Here is a 19,633-nt window from a genome sequence, read left to right as displayed (position 1 = left end):
GAGATTCCTTCCATCCTCCCTTCCCCTGTGCATGGGCTGGACTCTGTAACTGGAGACCCAGCAGTGTTCTGTGAGTTAATTTTGCCCAAAAGTGAATTGAAGACAGGGCTGTTGTACATCTTTGTTGTGACAGTGACATTCAAATGTGGGTATTTTTCCCTTCTCTTTCATCCAGTTTCATTTACCTTCTTACTTTTACGAATTCTTTCAGATTGTGAGTTGCTGTGTGTGACCGTAAGATGATGTTCAAATAGCAAATGGGCTTTTTTCAGGAAGAAGATTGTTCTCTGTTCATGCCACACCAGCCTCTTGAGTCACAGACTCAGTTTAGATTTAGAAAGTCTGTATTGTATTCTGTCTGCTGTTGTAATCTTTTGTGAAGAAAGAACAAATTGAGTATATCCCTAGCTGCTTAAACTGAGGTTCAAAAAGGTTTACCCTCTGTACAAGCTGGAAATGTGCAGCTCTTTCTAGACAAAACTGATTTATAGGAGTGTTGTTCAAATAAATTGTTTGAAAGGTGTAGTTTCCTGAGGTTCCAGTTAATGGGGGAAAAAAAAAAAAAACCAACAGAGGAGGTGGGGTTGCTTCTCACTCCTCTTTCCAGAAGAAAGCTTGAGTAACTGTAGCTATTTGTTTCATGAATCAGGCTTAAATCACACACATCACATATGTCAGACAGCATAGAGTTTCTGTTACAAGCATGGCTTTTGCTATGCTGCGTGTGTGTTTGTTTAAACTATTATTATTATTTCTTGGTACCATCCTGAGCTTTTGAGACTTGACAGAAAGGAAAATAGTGGGTGATAATGGCCACATTTAATATCTATTAGTTAATAGAGATCCTCAACATTTCCTGCTCTTGCTGATTAGATTAGTGCGACTGGTTTGAATTCTGCTTTTCAATTAGTCTTAGCTAACTGAATGATTTCAACATTGTATTTATAAATTAGTATTGATTTGGGCTTTTTTGTTTTTTAAAAGATTTGGAGACCTGTTATTGTTGTAAACTCTGCCATTACTGTTTGTAATCAAAACTTGTACGATGTATGTTTTGTTTAAAAGCTCATGAAAATAGAATATTTAATCTCAGCTATTATTTAAGAATGTAATACTCTCAGTGGAATGCCAGCTCACTGTCAAAAATGATTTGAAGGTTGCAAATCTGACTGCTGAAGTGATTGTTCAAAATCAGAACAATTTTTCCTCCTCCTAGATCTATTAGGGTAGTATTTCTTGCCATGAAAATTGATACTTCAGGTAACCCAATACGCATTTTTTTATAACCCCATTGCACTTGATCTTTGCCGAGGGGACAAACATCTGATCCTCTCTGGAACTGGTGTCCATGTGCCCGTTGCTCTTCTCATACTAAAGCCAAACAAGCTCTTTTTGGGAGGATTCCCAAAAATCACACAGATCTCTCACAGTGCTCAAAAGTGCTCACTGTTGCAATATAAAATAATAATATTGACATATGTGACAAGAGACATGAACATAAAGTACCTGGATCTTACTGTGCATTGTGCTTTGTGAGATTAAAATAAATTTAAACTATTAAATGTTCTAAGGCTACTTTATGTGTGAGTTGGTATTTTTTCCCAACATAAAATGTAATAACGGGAAATTAAATTCCTCATACTGTACCAATTCAGCCATTGTTACCCTGTAACAGTCCGGGTTCTCTGTATGATTTCTATTCTGAATTATTGATCCAGCACGGCTCTTAATTTAATGTCTTTTCTGTATAGTGAGTAACCACAAAGTAAAAATCCACCTGTGCTGCTAATTTGGGAAGAAGGGAAAAACAAAACAAAACCATGGAACCAAATGATGTTTTGTCTGTGCTCCCTAACCCACACCTGTATTAGATAGCAACGAAGTGTTGCCCATAAATCCCATATTTTGTTGGAGGGGACTGACAAGGAGCATGATCCTATAGCACCAAAGTGCTGGCTGCGGATAGGATGGCTAAAGTTGTGTCTGACTGGTATTTTGAGTGGTGGGGTGGCTCCATGGATGACTGTTCCAGTAGACATGTGGGTGTCATTCCCAGTCCTGCCAAATGTGGGTTTGCATAACTTCTTTGAGTTTCTTGCATAGTAGGAGAATGTTGCTGGATGTTGTTCTAGGGTAAGACACAACATTAGGTTATCCTACTCTGCAGGTGTCTGTATATACTGAAAAAGGAAGAAAACTGGCTTTTTAGTCCAGTGACAAGTCTAGGACTCCTTATACAACAGGAGAATTAGATTGTTGAGGGTCTCAAATATATTAGTAATTTAAGAATGACTTATGAAGATTTCAGTACAGTTTAAATAACAAGATAGATTATGGTTATGGTCAGCAAAGCCCTAAAAGAGGTTAAATAGAAAAAATAGGTAATAGATGTACTGTCACCTGGCTTTCATCCTTACACTTTACCTTGTTGCTTGAACTACTGGAGTAACAGGTATTTTTCTGTACACTTGAGAGTGTAGTGTAGAACAGGAAAGCCTGAATTACTTGGCTGCAGTATGGAACATTTTACTATATTTAATAAAGTTTGGTGTTCTGATAATACAATTAAATCCTGTACCTATTTCATGCATTAAAAGAATTTTTATATATGTTGTTTTGTGGGGAATTGTAATTGCTCTCTAATTCAGCAATTACATTGAAATATTTCTCAGTGTAAAGAACCTTACAGCAGTAAATATCATGGACTTGCTTGAAAACAAATGAACAAGAAACCATAATTTGTAATGAGGTAAAAATAATAGTTTGGTATTTTCTTACCTTTATGTTCACAGTCTTTCTGTAGCCAAATATTTTACCAATGACTAATGCAGATTTTCTCATTTGTTTGTTTTTTAGAAAAAGTATACATGCAGACTACAAATATAATTTCACTTTAGTTTGACTTATCTGAGCTTCTAGAAACTTTTCTGCATTAATTGATATGCATAAAGTGACTTATGCCTTTTGTTATCAGTGCATTTGTAACCTAGCCACTGTTAGTGTAAGAATTTGCTGGTTGGGACAACTGGCAGAAGTTCTCAAAGCAGGTTCACGTGTGATGCTCTTTAAACAGAGGTGGTTGATGCGCAGCGCTGTGTTTCTGTGCTTTTGGTGAGGGCCAGGCTCAGAGAGGCTGTTTTTAATGGGCGTGGAAATAGTTTTGAGAACAGGGGAGAAGACTGTCAATTTTGCAGAGATTTATATGGGCCAGATAAAAGCAATAGGAAGGCATGTCCAAACAGTACTCCTTTCCACTTCAGCAGTGCTGACACCACTGATTGGGAAAAGGGGTTTCATAGTGGTTCGTGATTTGATGACTCAAAGTATGTTTGCAGGAAAGTAATTTTCCAGGCCAGTTCAGGCTGTAACACCTCTTGGTTCTAGGGAAAGCTTCTGGCAATCACAGCAAAGCTATCCTCTGGTTTATGTACCTATACTGTTGAGATAAATAGTGGTTAAAAATGAGTGCAATGTAGCAAAAGCTACGCAGGAGTTGTGAAAAATTTTTAACTCTTCAAGTTGTGTTTCTGAAGAGGTGAGATTATGGGTTTGCTAACCAGTTTATTTGTCCCAGACATGCCTCACACGCAGTGTTGGTAACTATTTTGTGAGGCTTCTGCAGGCAAATCAGATGATTTACAGGAAGGACTTTTTCACTGGCAACTGAGTTGGCAACGAAAACTTGCACTAAACTATTTGTTACCGTGGAGCAGCATCTTACAGTATTCCTTGGCAGGACAGGCATAACGTCTGGTTTGCTCATTTGAATGTGAGGGAGGAACTAAAAAGATGCCCAGAAAATTGTAAAATATTCTGAAGACCACAATTAATTTATTTTTTAGGTTCCTATTTTACTAGGTCAGGTTATGCACTTTTTGTTTCTTAGTTGTTGCCATTGCTTAAGAGTTTCAATCTGTTGTGCATTTTTCTTCTCTGAAAGTGCCAGTCACTGTTATTTTATTGGGTCTTTTGCTAATTTCCAAATGCAGGCAAGCTTTTAATAAAGAGACACTGTAGTTATTGTAACTTGAACCATCTAGACTGATTGTGAAAGTGTAGCTGCAGTAGTATTTTAGAGGAGTGCACAGTGTAGACCTATTAAAATAAAACTTGAATTTAAGGCCTTCTTTCCAAAAATGTTGTCATATCTTGAGTCTAATCATAGCAAACAAATATTTAGTTAAAAACGGTGAATTTTGAGGTATTAATAAAGTTCATGGAAATATTTGCGTGTTTTCTGCTATATTGAGAACACTTTTTTTTTCTCTCAGATATAGTTAGAATAAGGACAAATTCAGTTTCCTATCTTTGTAAGTGTTTTTTATAGCTGGTGTGCATCTTAATATTTATATCTTCACATTATAGTGATCAAATCTAGAGGAAAAATTGTTTTAAGACTCCTTGCTAATTTCCCCTGTTATTTATCTATTCAAAAATCTGTTCAACCTTGAAACTGTTTCCTTCTCCACTAGAAAGTTTTCTGCTTGGTTGAACATGCTTTGTAATATGCTTTTATCTTCAGTTTAGAGTGTAGCAGATTTGGTGGATAAAATTACAGGTATTTGTGAGTTTGAAAGACTTTCTACTATGATGAGAACCTAAAGAACAGTCCTCTGAAATAACTGCAGGAGGTTGGAGAGGAAATAAAACTTTCCTGTACCAACAAACACTAATAAAGAGAATTCCTGCAGTAAAATACACTGCTGAGAAACTCAGGGCAGCAGCTGCTGCCTGGCAGCCTCTCCTGGAACCCAGCTTCAGGTGCTTGAACAGAGGCCAAGAGATCTTGTATTGGGCAAGTGAGGTGCTGTGAGATTTCACAAAGCCCAGGTGAACTCAGGCTGGACATAATTCAGAAAACAATCTCTGTGTCTTCAGACCATTCTACTGCTAACTTCTAATAGAAGAATTTTTATTACCCTTTTAAATAACAAGAATTATGCTTATCTCTTACTAAGAACTGATCTCTAAGAAGAACTGAGAGCTTTTGTAATTAGATAGGAGCATTTAAAATAGTTAATGGCTTTAATTTGGTGTGTTTTCATTTTGTGCAAATTATATGTACAGTAATTTCACAATTATAAGCCGCACTGACTATAAGCCGCATCTCCGGCTGTCGGCAACCTTTTGTTCTTTGTCCATACATAAGCCGCACCTGATTATAAGCCGCACGTTACAATAGAGAGTGTGATAAAAGGTATCTATTCTATCACCATCTGTTGAGGGTGGGGGCAGTGATCCTTATCTCTGTGGGAGATATTATCTGCTAATGGGCCATCCATTGAAACCAGGTGGGGCATTGTTCTTTATCTTTTCACAACCCATCCTTCCTCCAGCGAGTCATTTTCTGCTAATGGCCCATTGAGTCCCACTGTGTGACTGATAAAATTACTGCATCCCATTGGAAGTTGCTCCAGCCAGGGGGAAGAGCCCAACATTTCTTACCAAGATAAAAACAGAGGTTTTGGGACACTAAGGGAGCCCCTTTCTCCACTGGACTCCAGAGGAAAACCGAATTTTTCCACATCATCACTGGACCTCCAGAGGGAAACTGCACGTTTACAGGAGCACTGCTCCAACTGAATTGCATCTGTCACTGCAAGAGGACTGCTACCAACACCCTGCCTGACAGGGTGTCAGGTTGTACTCTGACTTTGTCAGGGTTTGGAATTTGTTTCTTTGTAGTACTGTATTTCTATTTTAATTTCCCTAGAAAGGAACTGTTATTCCTAATTCCCATATTTTTGCCTGAAAACCCCTTGATTTGGAGGGAGGGGGTTTAGATTCTCCATTTCAAAAAGAAGCTCCTGCCTTTCTCAGCAGACACCTGTCCTTCAAACTAAAACAGCAACTTTTCATTCTTTGTCCATATATAAGCCGCACCTGATTGTAAGCCGTACTTCAGGCTCGGACCAAAATTTTAGTCAAAATCGTGCAGCTTATAATCGTGAAATTACTGTAAATATATTTTTCGGATGTATGGGTGAGAAAATCAAAGTGTATAACCTCAGAGATTGATGGTAGTTCTTATCTTCTCTATTTGCTCACCTACTTCTAATAAAATTTTAAACCTGTGTTTGGATTTTTGTCCAACATGCATCTCAGTGTACTGTATTGCTTTCTGCTTCTGGATAGCCTCTGTGCTAAACATGAAGTGTTTTTACCACAAACAGGAACCCCCATTTCCTGTGTGACCAACCTGATGAAATGATGAGTCATATGAGACTCTTGCTTTATAATGTGTTCAGTTAATTGAAATTTTTTCACATCTGAAAAATGTCAAGAAGATTCTGTGAAGGATTCTGGTTTTGAGGGTAATGTTTGTGATGAACAGGAGCAGGTTGTGGCTGCTCAGAACTTGCATCTATGCATCAGCTTTTAATGTGGAGCTGAAGTATCTTGCATGTAAGAAAGTCCAGGAATTGGTTTTTAGAAGGACATTTTGTGAATAGCACAGGCCAATGTGTGTGGTGTTGTATTAACAAGGGACAAAGCCTGTGAAACACTAAGCCTGATCAATTTTTAGTGATGAGTCTTTAAAGGAGGAAATGGAGCACTACCCTATGGGAATGATGAGGAATTATTTTGGTAAAGAATTAAGTGCTTTCTTAAATGTATGAAAATTTATGTTTATGTCTGAAGAGATAAGAAGAAACTGCGCTGCAGGAAATGTAGAGAAGCTCTTTCTGTACAAAAACTGATTCTATTTCTCAAGGACTGGTTATTAGGTTGTTTGATCCATTGATCTGAAGCCTGACTGATTCCAGAAATTGAGAACTTTGGAGAGTAATTCTCCCAGGTGTAGTGGAAAATTGCTGCCAGTTGTAAATTGTAAAAAGTATCCACCTACTACTCAAAGATTATTTAAATTCTTCATACAGAAGTTATTTACTGTAACTTAACTTTAAACTTGAGCATTTCCTGTTCATTAGTGTGGGATGTTTTTCAAGCATGTCATTTGTAATGATTAATCAGACATCTTAGTTCCTTTGTAGCGGTTTAGAGTGAATCATGTTTTTCAGGCTTGATATAAAGTCTGTCCAAATGGTGTTGAGTTCCTCTTCTGGTGTAGAAATAGATTCAAGATGTTTTAAATACAAATCTGTATAATTAGTCATTTTCCTTCAGAATTGAAATGTTTATTGGAGAGAAACTTGCCAATCCAGAGAGGAGTAGTTCTTTGCTTCATGTCAATAGCACTGTTTTTAGCTTCTGCAAATGAGATTTTCAGATGTATCAGGTTATTATTCTTATTAGAGTGGTACAAACAAACCTTCAGCAGAGTTATAGGATAATCTGAACCAACATTAGCAAATTGGTGCTCAGTACAGTAGTCTTATAGGCAACAACTCTTGAAAAGTTACCATTGCAAAAGGTAGAACTGAGAAGAACATTACATGGCATGCTGCTGCCTTGAGCAGGAAATGAGAATTATTCTTTAGAGTCTTTAGTATGAATTAATATTAGTGTGCCACTCAGGCAAACATATCATCCTTCTCATCAGGCCTAGTAAGCTTGCCCAGTACTATGCTAATGTGGATTTACTGTTTGCTAAACTGGGCAAACAAGCCTGGATGTCTGCATGGCAGTGGTTTACAGTATTGGCCAAACACTGAATTTCTTTTGCAGTAATTGGGAATTTGACAGACAGCTTTTGTTTCAGTCACTGTGATTTCTTTAACATTGAAAATTTCTCATTGCTGTAGAGAGCCATGAATAATTACTTCAAATTTAAAAGTCTGAAGAGTTTTTAAAGTTTCAAGGGTTTTGTGTTTGAGTCTGTAGTATGATTCTTAGTGATAATGATTTTGTAGATCATGTCTAATTTGCCATTTTACTTTTAGTGTTTATTGCTTATGATCATAACCTTCTGCATTTCTTGCTGCTTTTACAAAACAAGCTAGAGGCAAGGTCTTGAATAGTTAGAGCTTACTGGAGTTATTCCAGGCAGTTACTGTGCCTGACATGCAAAGGATTAGTATTTTAGAACAGAACATCCCCACTGAAAGAGCAGAGAGAAGAAAAAAGTTCAATAGTCTTAATGTGCATTAGCTTCCAACATAGACATGGTCCTTAAAGAGGGCACTGCTGGGAAAAGCAAGATAGGATTTGAATTTACTGATCATTTGTAGTAATTTTCTGGATGAAAACCCTTTATGCATATGCAACATACCTTTGAACAAGATGATTTTCTCCACTGTGCAGTTGTTGAAGCTATCTTACTGTGGGATATCCAATATGCTATCAGTAAATGTAATTTCCTTTGTCCAGTGTGGCCCTTGTACACAACCTCTACATGAGGTAGATGCATCTTTTAAGGTCCTTAAATCTTGTTTAATAAAAGATGGATATACATCAAAAACAGTGAAAAGAAAGTTTTCTTATGTGTTTACTACATGATGTAGGGAGGGCTGTAAATACCTGAGGAGGAGGACTCTTGTCTATTGTCAGTAGGACCTGAAAAAGGCTCATTGGTGTCAGGTATCAGGACAAATGAACTGGAAGGTCATTGCAATGAGTTCTTGCTGAAGAGTATGCTCCGAAAGTTCAGATGCAATGTCTTGATTATGAAGTTCGAGGGTATATTTTCTCAGACCTATGATATCAGTCTGTACCTTTCCGTTTCCAAAACCAGCAGAGTTCTGTTCTCTTTCCAATCTTTTAAAGTCCTCCTTTATTATTAGCATCCTTTGTGATCATTAATTTAATTTCTGTTTGAATTTGCGTTAAACGCTAGTTATATACATATGTATATGTGTAATTATGGTAACTAATAAATAAATTGCATGATGCTGACTTGCCATCTCAAAGGAGTGCAAATATCTTTCCTTAGTTGTTGCAAACTTTTCCTATAATGACAGTTATCTTCTAAGCTTCTCCTGTGTCCACTTAGCCTAAAAATTAATGCACATAAGATACTTTGATCCTAAGATAACCAGCAGGTTTAGATGAGCTCTTATCCTCACTATCAGAGGCAATCTGTTGGGTTTCTTTTGTGATCAGTGTGGGGACTTTTCATTTTCCATTGCAGGCTGCTGTTAGGTAGAAGTTTTTTTTACTCTCGTTTTGTTTGTGTTTTTCAGAATAGATGTGTTCTGCAGGATTTTTCTTGCCTAACAATTAGCTTTTGAATTAGCACAGATTGTGTTGTATGCTGTTTGGAGTTGAGGTCTCCTAAAAGGAGGGCTTTGCATATTCCAACTAGATGACCTTACCTCATGAAGCTGTTCAACTTAACATACACCAGGAAAATGTTCTGGCTTGCTTCAGGAAGAGGAGCTAACATTAAACATGCAACCTGAAAAGCACATCTTTTCCTGTCAGCAAGACAATGCAGTTAGAGGGACAAGTATCTGTTTTACATCGGTGGTTGTCATTTGAGCACTTGCCTTTGCAGTGAAAAGGGCAGAAACCCCAGCTTTTCTGAACAAAAGTGTCAGTGGCCTGAACGTAATGTGCTGGATTTAAACTGTGGTGGAGATGTGCATACCTTACCTAGTGTGGTGTGTGATCTTTCACTGGAGCATAAACAGAGCCTGTATTGTACTGTTTTCTCTCTTGGCATATTTTCTTATTTGTGTCCTCAGACATTACAGATGATGACACTAAGATGAGGCAGTGCCCCTATTCCAGCCCATTCTGTGAGCACAGGCTGGATTACATAACGTGCTCCACAGTACTGTACTCTCATTATGGAAAATCCATTGTTTTCTCATACTGCTTTTTTTTTTCAGAAATAGTTTCAGAATTATTTATCATTTTTCTTACCAGCAACCGTATTCTGATTAAAAGCTGGGGTTTTCTTCTGCCATACATACCAGGTAAATGTTTATAAATCATATAACTGACATTTGGGAAGGATAAAGCCAAGGGCAAGCATTTTCAATAATACATTATTGGTTTGAGGTTTTTTGTTTGTGTTTTGGTGGTAGTTGTTGTTGTTGGGGTTTTGTGTGTTTATTTTTTTTTTTTTTCTAGTATAGCAGAGTTCTGAATGCTCTAGGGGTTAATGGATGGGTGTTTTTTAATTTTAGTGAATTTTTTTTTTGCTCTTTCCCCCACAGGGATCTAGCATGCTAACAAACACTCTTGGCCCTGAAAGTTGCTTTTTTTATTCCCAAGTTAAAGGAAGGAAAATACATCCAAAATGTCTCTGCTGCACTGTGAGGTCAAGTTGTTCTTACCAAAGGGTGCAGAATAGCTCTTTATTCATTCTATGTATTGGGCAAGAATTCAGTAACCTTTATTAGTGATAAATGGGACCAGTTCTTGATGTTGGAACTTTTCCGTGGAAGGGAGCAGTAGCTCACAAAACCTGCTTAGTTATTCAGGTCCTTATCCTATATCCAAATGAATGCTTGAGTTTGCTCACGAGAAATCCTGGCCTTTATAATTCAGCCAGAAACATTTATATGTTGTGTAAAAATGTCTGCAAAGCATGTAAAAATGTAGAAACATGTAAAAACTTGGGTTTAGCTTTTCTTACAAGCTATGCTTGTACACAAGTTCTAAAACTTGAGCTGTGAAATTATGATAGCAATATTACAAAAACCTGCATGGAACATCAAGGTTAAAGGGTATGAGAAAATGAGTATTTAAGAAACCACTCCGACTGAGTACTTTCAAAAAAGAATAACTGAAGATAAATGGTTTTGAGCTGAATTACTTGAAAGTGGAAAAGTACAGAGACTTTTAGTTGTTTCAAAATGTGCTTCTTGAAATACTTGACAGCAAGTCAACAAGTCTTCTTGGTGTGGACCTCTTTAGTTGAGACAAATAAAGATGCGATGTCTACCAAAACACCTCAAGCACTCCTGTTCTCATATGTGAACAAGACTTGCTCAAGTACCGAATTTCACTTTTTAAACATCTTAACCACATCAAAATAACTTATTGGGGTTTTTTACTGTACATATTTAAATGAGAATTTTTTGCTCTCATGTTCTGAATGAGACATTAGCTGACTGTAAGAAGATTGCTGGCAATCATATTCTTAGATGGAGTTTGAAGCTTAATAGCTGTTCCTGCTTTAAGTGTGACTCACTTTCTTTTGTGTGGCTTTCTTTTGGGGCCACTCTTATAAGAGGAACACGGCTTCAAACAGTTGCACCTGAATGGTGTTTTGTACCTAATTTTTGTCATGTAAGACAGCATTTGAAGTTAACTCATTTAATGAAAGATGCCTGGAACAGTGTTATTTAACAACATGAATTTTTCTGAACTTTGTGTTCCTTTTTTACCGATCTTTTTTGGTAGTGTAGTATTAACTTAAATTTAAAATCTCACTTCACTGAGCTTCTATGGACATTAAAGTTTGGGATTCAGTAGAAGTTACGCCAGTAAATTTTCTCCTGCCCTCTTGCTGTCAAGGTGTTCTACTCTGTGCCAAGGTTAAAGACTAGATTGTCTTTTAGACAAGAGTAGTTTGGTGTCTGATTTTTTTTTACAGTTTTTATAAGAGATATTTCCTATTGTTATATAAAATTGCTAGAAAGATACAAATGAACTATCTTACTTGTTTCTGAAAAGGAATTTTTAATAAGTGATTGAATGTAAGTGAATGTTCCAATACAACATCTCACTAACATATGTATACATATATACATATGTATGTATAAAATGATTTTTTTTCTGTGCAAACCTCCAATGTGCTTTTTGTTTATATTGTGTATGAATTATATGCAGTGATTCAGTAGGGATAGAGATTTTTATCAATTTTACATTTATTACTTGACTAGAATCATTAGCTGAATGGGAAGCAAATTATTTTCCAGGGATTTTAGTGTGGTTCTGTGAACTTGAGCTTAAATTCAGTCACAAAAATTCCATTTTAAAAATGCCCAGAGGCATCATGCTAAACAAGGATGCTTTTGGAGTTGCCAAGCATATCCATGCAGCAAAGCCATACAATGTGAATTCTTCCCTGCCTCCTTTGAGGGGATTCTCATTTGTGTGCATTGTGCAATGGTGTGCAGACAGATAATATAGTTCTGCTCTTCTCTAGAGAAAGGTAAAACTCAAATGTTTGACTTTTTTCTGTAAAACTTTAAATATTCCCCAGGTTTCATGTTAGGAAAGAAACTTGATTGCCTGGGATGTTTCAATAGTCAGAAAAGGAAAGGACAGTTGTTTGGTTATGAAATGCATTATAGTTGGTCATTTTTTAATAGACTCTAAAACTGCAATTTGGCATAAGTGATACTTCCCTCCCCCCCACCTTTAGGTTTTCACTATGACAGATAACCAATTTTCCAGGAGAAGGAGGTTTCCATACCAAAGTTTGCTATGTTACTCTAATTCATTCATTTCTCAAGGTAGAAGTGTGAATATCTTGATAGTTTTTGTAGCCAGATTTCTTAGACAATGATGACTGCCATAAGTAATGAAATCAGAATAGATCAGACTTTTTCATTGCTGTAGTTTTTAATTCAGAGGTTCTCCCCCTTTTGCTCATCCTTTTCACCCAGACTCAAGTTAAACTTCTGTCTTGTTTCTGAAGTATAACTATATGCAAAATCTGACCATTTGCAGTTGCTGGGGGATTTTGATGTTTGGAAAATCAGGTTTTGGAGTAGAAATTTAGTGTCTCCTTTGCAATTATATAGCTAGTAGTAATTTCTTCTAACATCCTACAAGTATGGTGCTTCATGGATGTTTTGTGGGTCAATGTAGATCTACTGAAAATTATCATATCATGGGATTTTATTTTTTATTATTCTTCCTTGTGACAATTTAGAGAACTGTGAGCCTGTGCTCTCAAGGAATGCAGGGATTTAGAATGACTTATGGTCAGGTAAACTCCTGGTTTGTCATAAAAAGGTGCTCTGGTGACATTTTTCCAGGCTATTTTGTAGTTCTCTTCTCACTTATCTTTTATTTTTTATTGTAACCTACAGCTGCTATCCAGTTTTTTTAAGCCCTCCACAAACTTATAGTGCCACAAATGGTAGTTATGAGTAAATGATTTTGTGGTTTATTCCATGGTCTGCCAGTTTTTATTATTGTTGTTACTATTATCATTATCATCATGATCAACTAGAAACAAGTAAAGTGCATGCACTATTAAGCTGGTACAGAAGATCTTAATTAGAAACAGCAGTGGAGTTTGGCAGATTATGGGTGATGTGACCCTTGTTGCTAAAACAACTTCTTATCTCCTACAAGATAAGGTCTCTTGAGTCAATGGTCACTCTGTCTTAATGAGCAAGAGGACAAAGATTCCTCCCTGACTTTTTGTGATAGTTTGGAGGTCTAGATTTGCTCTGCCCTCCTAATAGATGACATGAAAAGGACATGTCCTGAAATTTAATGAGAAATTATAAGATCTTACCAGTGAAAGTTTAATATAGGTCTTTCAAAAATGTTTCTTGCAAATACTGTAAAAATGTTCATACAAATTTGAGCATGACAATTAGTTCAAGAAATTAATGCAGTCAATATGACAAAACTAATAATTTCAACTAAAATGTATCTGTTGTCTGGCTTCAGAGGATACTTTGTTGTTAGCCATATAGTATGTATTGTTTTTGTGGTTTACTGTCATGCTTTCTTCACATTTTAAGCATGCATGAGACCATTAATGCAATATTAGCTCACTCTCTATGTTGGATATGCATATTAATTTTGGAATATGGGGAAAAATAGAGATCTACTTCCCAAAATTATGTCAAACAAAATTAGTTAGAAATTTGTTGATTTTTGGCAATGTGAAGTTATGATAATTGACTTAAAATGCAAGAAAAAATCCAAACAAATAACCGATTAATTGCAGTTAAGGTAGGATAGGAATACAGGATTCATTCCTCACATTTACAAGTCTTGAAAGTCTAGTACTTAATCTTTTTCTTCTAGTTTCAATTAACTAATTTTCAAATGTGAGCTATATGTTTTTAAGACACTGTTGTGATTGAACATACTTCTGAGAAGTTAGTCCTCATTTCTGGAATTAAGTACAGTAATTTTACGATTACAAGCTGCAACTGATTATAAGCCGCAGCTCCAGGTGTCAGCAACTTTTAGGACTTTGTCCATATGTAAACCACACCTGATTATAAACCTCACTCTAGTTCTCAGCGAGGACCCGCGTGCAACAAAGTTGCCAGTTAGTAACGGGATCGCGGGGTTCACTGACTCGGCTTGGGGCTATGCGGGCTCGGCCCGCTCGGGGCTACCGATGAGACCAGGTGGCCCAGCTCAGCTCTACCGCTCAGGGCTGACCGCTGCTGCCGCCGCTGCCGGGCTCACTCACCTGGGCCTGGCGCTGCCCCGCAGTGGTGGTGGCAGGCAGGGACAGAGCCTGCCCGCTCCCGCAGCGCCAGTGGGAGGTGGGCATGGAGCCCCCCGCTTTCCCCCAGGCCGTGGGGCCAGCAGGAGGGAACCCCCTGCCTCCCCCCCACGCTGCTGGCACAGAGGCCGCCTCCACCCACCATGCAACAGAGTAACCAATTTGTAACAATCACACAGTCCTGGGTTTTACTGGCAGGTGCTCGGCTCTGCACCCTGACTGGCACTTCCGGGGTTGGAAATTTCTGAACTTTTTTCATACATTGGCCATTCCTGACTGTAAGCTGCATTTTTGGGTTGGGAGCAAAATTATAGTCAAAATGGTGCGGCTTGTAATCATGAAATTACTGTACCTAAAGTAAACTTATAAGAAGTTTGAAGTTGGAATGTAAAGGCCAAATATTTACCTGTTTTTTTGGTTTTTGGGTTTTTTTTTTCTTTTAATATATATGTATATAGGAACAGGAACTTTGTTAGAATAGACAGTTATTCCACCTGAAGAAATTATTCTAAAAGCTGTAGCAAAATTTGTAACAAAAATTTGTTGTTTTGATGACTCCCAAGAGTAGCACTGGGACTTCACACTGTGATACTGGACACTATCAAAGAATTGGAAATATTTGTAATAATTTCTTAGACATTTTCTGTGAACCCAGGAGTTACACATCATCCTGGTTGAAAAATCCTTTCTCTCTAAACTAACTGAAAAATACACTAAATTGTATTTAAACCCAGTTTCATTTGAAAGAAATGTTTGTTAAAGCTACTGCAGGGTATTTTGGAATTGAAACTCGTTCAAGGTTTGTGATCATGTATTTAAGGTTGATTTCTACCAGGAACAGATGGCACTAGAAGCAGACAGATGACAAGTCATACAGCACAGAACACCTATTAAATGATGTTTTGTAAGCGTGATCTAAAATAATGAGGATATATTAAAGAGTTATTGCAGAATTTGGTTTTGAAGAGCAGATTGATAAAGAGGAGTTTTTATGAAGGGGGAAGTTGCATTCAGGCTATTTAAAAAAATGCTTTAATTCAGATTCCAGATCAGTAGATGTTGAAACTATTTGAAGGGCAAATGGAAGTTATAGTCTAATCTACTCTTGAGGGAATCATAGGCTGGTTATGGCAGTCTTACTGGATATGCATGGGATAAAAGATTTGTCTTTAAGGCATCTAGCTCCTTAAAACACAGTGTACTTGTATGTGGTTACTCTAAATCAATTGCTGAGATAGAACTCAAACCAGGAATAAATTGTTATATCTCAAAGGACGCTTAATCAAAGGGTATTTTAAAAAGAGGTAGGTTTGGAACCTGTGTCTTCAAATTAGTGTAGATTTGTCCATTGTAGAAGTTTAGATCAATGAAATAAGCAATGAAGCAATTAAGGCTTCTGGTTTAGGTCAAAAGAAACAAAGGTGGCATTACCATTGTTCTAGGTTAGAGTTTATGAAGAAACTCTCAGTGCCACGATCCATGTCACTTTTTTCCAAATTTGGATTTGATGGGATCATAAGGCCTTCTCCTATGCATTTCTCATGTTGCCATCTTATGCAAACTCCTGTGTAGATTAAATGCTTGGGAAACTTGATAAATTGAAGTACTGGGAATGGCAGGATTATACATTTTTCATGTAATGCATCCCAAAGGCAGATATAGATATGACACTGGGGCTTTTGTGATGCAGAACTATCATTCTGAAAACTGATTCCTAAAGAACTGAGCCCTTTTATTGCTTTTTAGTTTAATGACAGCACTGACTAATAACTGGAATTAAACTTGAGAGTTTCTTATTGGGAACATAAATTCCTTTGTTGTTTCCACTGGAAACAAGTTTTAAAAAGTTGAAAGTTCTCTTTCAACTATGTAAAGCCCAGTTAGTACAATCAGTGTGATCTGTGTCCTTCCTACCATTACAGCTGATTTAGAGTTGCAATAGTCCCGTTTGCCTTGCAGATTTTTGAATTTGAAAATGAAGGTGCCGTAGGACTTGCTTTTCTGTGTTGTCAAATACTGCTGCAACACAGCAATACTTGGAATAGTACCAACAGTGTTAGATTTTACATTCTATATAACAGTGGCTATTATGTACAAAATCTGTTTAAAAATGTATGTGATGATTATGTACAAAATCTAGTGAAAATTACTTTGTGTCATTTAAATTTATGAAATTAAAGGAAGAATATTAGGGCCGGTATTTATATTAGTATGACAATGCTAGTGCTGCAAGATGTCGGCTTCCAAAGTTCCTTGTTAAGGCTGAAAGGTTTCTTAGTGTTATTTAAAGTACAGTAATTTCAGGAATACAGGCCGCACCATTTTGACTAAAATTTTGCTCCCACACCGGAAATGTGGCTAACACTCAGGAGTGGCTAATATGTGAATAATTTTCTGACATTTCCAAGCCCAGAAGTGGAAACCGAGGTTCCGAGTCGAGCAACTGGCCAGTAAAAGCTGGCATTTCGTGATTGTTACAAATTGTTACTCTGTTGCGCCGTGGGTGGAACCTGACTCCCTGCAGGCAGCACGGGGGGGGGGTGGGGAGAGAGGCAGGAGAACTCTCTCCTTCCCTTCTCTCCCGCAACCCGGGGGAGAGACAGGGGGGCCCCGTGCTGCCATCCCCCGCGACCCATGGGGTAAATGGGGGGCTCCTGTCCCCGCCTGCCGCGGCAGGAGCAGGCAGGCTCCGTCCCTGCCCATCGCCGCTGCCGCAGGAGCGGGGGGGTCTCCGTCCCTGCCTGCCACCATGGGGCAGCACCGGGCTGGGGTGAGCGAGCCCAGTGGCAGCGGCAGCCGGCCCCAAGCGGCCCCACCGAGCGGCAGCCCCGACCGGGCCGAACCTGCACAGCCCAAACCAAGCCAGTAACCTCCGCCATGCCGCGATTCTGTTACTATTTGGCAACTTTGTTGCACACGGGTCCTTGCTGCGAACAACAGAGCGGCTTATACTCAGGTGCAGCTTATGTATGGACAAAGAACGAAATGTTTGCCAACACCCGGGGATGCGGCTTATAGTCCGTGCGGCTTGTATTTGTGAAATTACTGTACTCCTTTATATGCAGTAGTTTGTATTTGCAGATGAAATTTGCTCATCAAATTATTTCTTCTAAAGTAAAAAGTAGCAGATCTGTTCAGCAGTACTTTAGTAGCATTTAAAATACAGAATTCTCTTTATTTTATTCAGATTTCATTTATTAAAATTCATTCATTCAATATAAGTCTTCAGATGGAGTAAAATGAGAATTTTCCTTTAGTGGAAGTAAAAACTTCTTAATGAGATGTTGCTAAATGCAGCATTTCTACTTTTTTTACCAGGTTCTGAAAACCAAGTTTTTAAATACCAAACAAAAAACTTTTGCATAGAGGTATTAAATTAAAAGAAAATAAAAAAAAAAGTTTGGAAGCATCAAAAAAATGCCAGCTGTGAAACTAGAGAGGAAAGAAAGGCCACGGCTTCTGTCAAAGCACCCTCAGCATGTGGAATATTTGTGGTCCGTAGATACCCTGGGGCTTGGGATTGTTGAAATTCCAATCTCTGGAGTTGACCCAGAAAATGAGGAGCCCTGAGCATCCCAGCAGTGCTGCCCTGGTGCTGCAGAGCAGGAACATCTCCAGCCTCCTGCCCAGGTATGCACCCGGTTTGTGCTCCCTGCTGCAGAGCTGGGAGTTGGGCTTTCAGTGTTTTCAACTTGTCAGCTTAAGAGCAGCAAAACTGAAATATTTTCACGGCTGGAAACTCATAACTTGGACACAGGAGTGGTGGAGTAGGAATGTTGCTTGTGTTTAAACTGCTTTTATGTTTGTATCTTGGTGGTTTCAGGATGCGTTTTCTTTAACAGAGGTTGGATTTTTTTGAGAAGTATGTCTGAAATTCATCAGAAGTTTGGACCATGAATGTTGCAGGAAAATGTGTTTATGACTTGGTGGTTAGTATTAGTATTTCTAGATAAACACCTCCCTTCTGTCCACCATTTTATTGGACGATTTCTGATTCATTCTGTCCCATTGGTTACTGATATGACTTCTGTCACTGAGATGTTAAAAAAAAACCCAAAACAAAATGAAGTCACCAACAACACAAGTGTGATGAACATTTTTATAATAATGAGTTTTATCATTTGAGTGAGGAATGCAATTGTGTCTCATGTTCCTGTGTAAACCTCTACAGACGTATGTGCTCGTGGCCCATCTTATCTTCTCTAATTCTATGATGAAATTGCAGACAGTATACTATCATACTCATTCTTATATGTTCCCTAATCTCTAGTTTATTAGGCTCTTTAGCATTATCAAGAAGGTTTCAGTGCTAGCTACATATAGGAGCTCTGTCTTCCATACTGGAAGAATGAAAACAGATTTTCATTGCTGACTGGTCTTTACTGTCTTTCAGCTGGGCAAGCAAGTTTATTATTTGTATTGCTTTTCTTTTTCCTTTGTGGATCTTGTATTTTTCCATTCCTTTCTGTTTGTTTTGGGTTTTGTGGGGCTTTTTTTGTTTAGTTTTTGTTTCTTTTGCTTGTTTTTGTTTTTTGGTTTCGGTTTTTTTTGGGAGATGGTATTTGGTTTTCCTCCCTTTTTTAAAGGGTTTTGTTTTTTTTTTTTTTTTTCCAAGATAGCAGGTCCTTAGAACCAGGGGCCTGTATTTTTTAATCTTAAATATGTAAGCTGCATTTGAGACGCCCTGGCAAGAAACTGGTGAGGTACTATGTGGGGTTAGTGATAAGTGTAGCATTGATTCCTTAGAGTGCATCAGTGTCAGATTTACACTGCTCAATTTGGAATTCCTTGTGTGCAATTCAGAAATTCTGTTAGGAAACATTGCTAATATGGTGAACTGTGTAGCTTTGATGCTTTCTGAGCAGGGACTAGGCAGGGAGTAGGCGATTTTTTTTAGAGGGAGTGGTTTGAATGCTCTGAATTCTGAAATTGTCTTTTATATTTCAGAAGAACTTCTTGGATCGCAGCTCCAGTTTTGCTATAAGTTCTTTCCTGCCATGAACTCTAATTTTATTCTTACATGATACTAGCTCTGAAGTCAGGATTCACTAAATAAGGTTATTCTAGCAAGGGAGAAGAATGCTTTTCACAATAAAATGTAAAAAAAAAGAAGTGTGTTAATTTTATGATAGTCGTGACACAACAGCTGAATTAATAGAGATGTCTTGTCACTTAAAATTTCTTGCTGCATATAATCTTGATCCCTCACCCCCAGTGTATTTGAAACTCTACTAAAAGGAGCTAGATATCAAAGCAGAGCTTAGGCCAGAACCAGGATGCTGACTGATTATCTGTCTCTTTTCTGATTTCTCACCAGCCTTCCTTCAGAGAGCAAACTGGTTGGTTCTT

At 37.8% G+C, this 19,633-nt stretch overlaps 1 protein-coding gene across 4 annotated transcripts in view; it reads left to right on the top strand.

Moving 5' to 3' along the window:
- ANKRD28 (ankyrin repeat domain 28) overlaps positions 1–19,633 on the top strand; it is a 122,271-nt gene that overhangs the window by 48,462 nt on the left and 54,176 nt on the right. The gene's annotated exons all lie outside the window — the stretch shown is intronic.

The sequence above is a fragment of the Catharus ustulatus genome, chromosome 1, assembly GCF_009819885.2.
Source record: "Catharus ustulatus isolate bCatUst1 chromosome 1, bCatUst1.pri.v2, whole genome shotgun sequence".
In the NCBI taxonomy this organism is placed as follows: Eukaryota; Metazoa; Chordata; class Aves; order Passeriformes; family Turdidae; genus Catharus; species Catharus ustulatus.
This window is presented reverse-complemented; position numbering and strand designations above follow the sequence as displayed.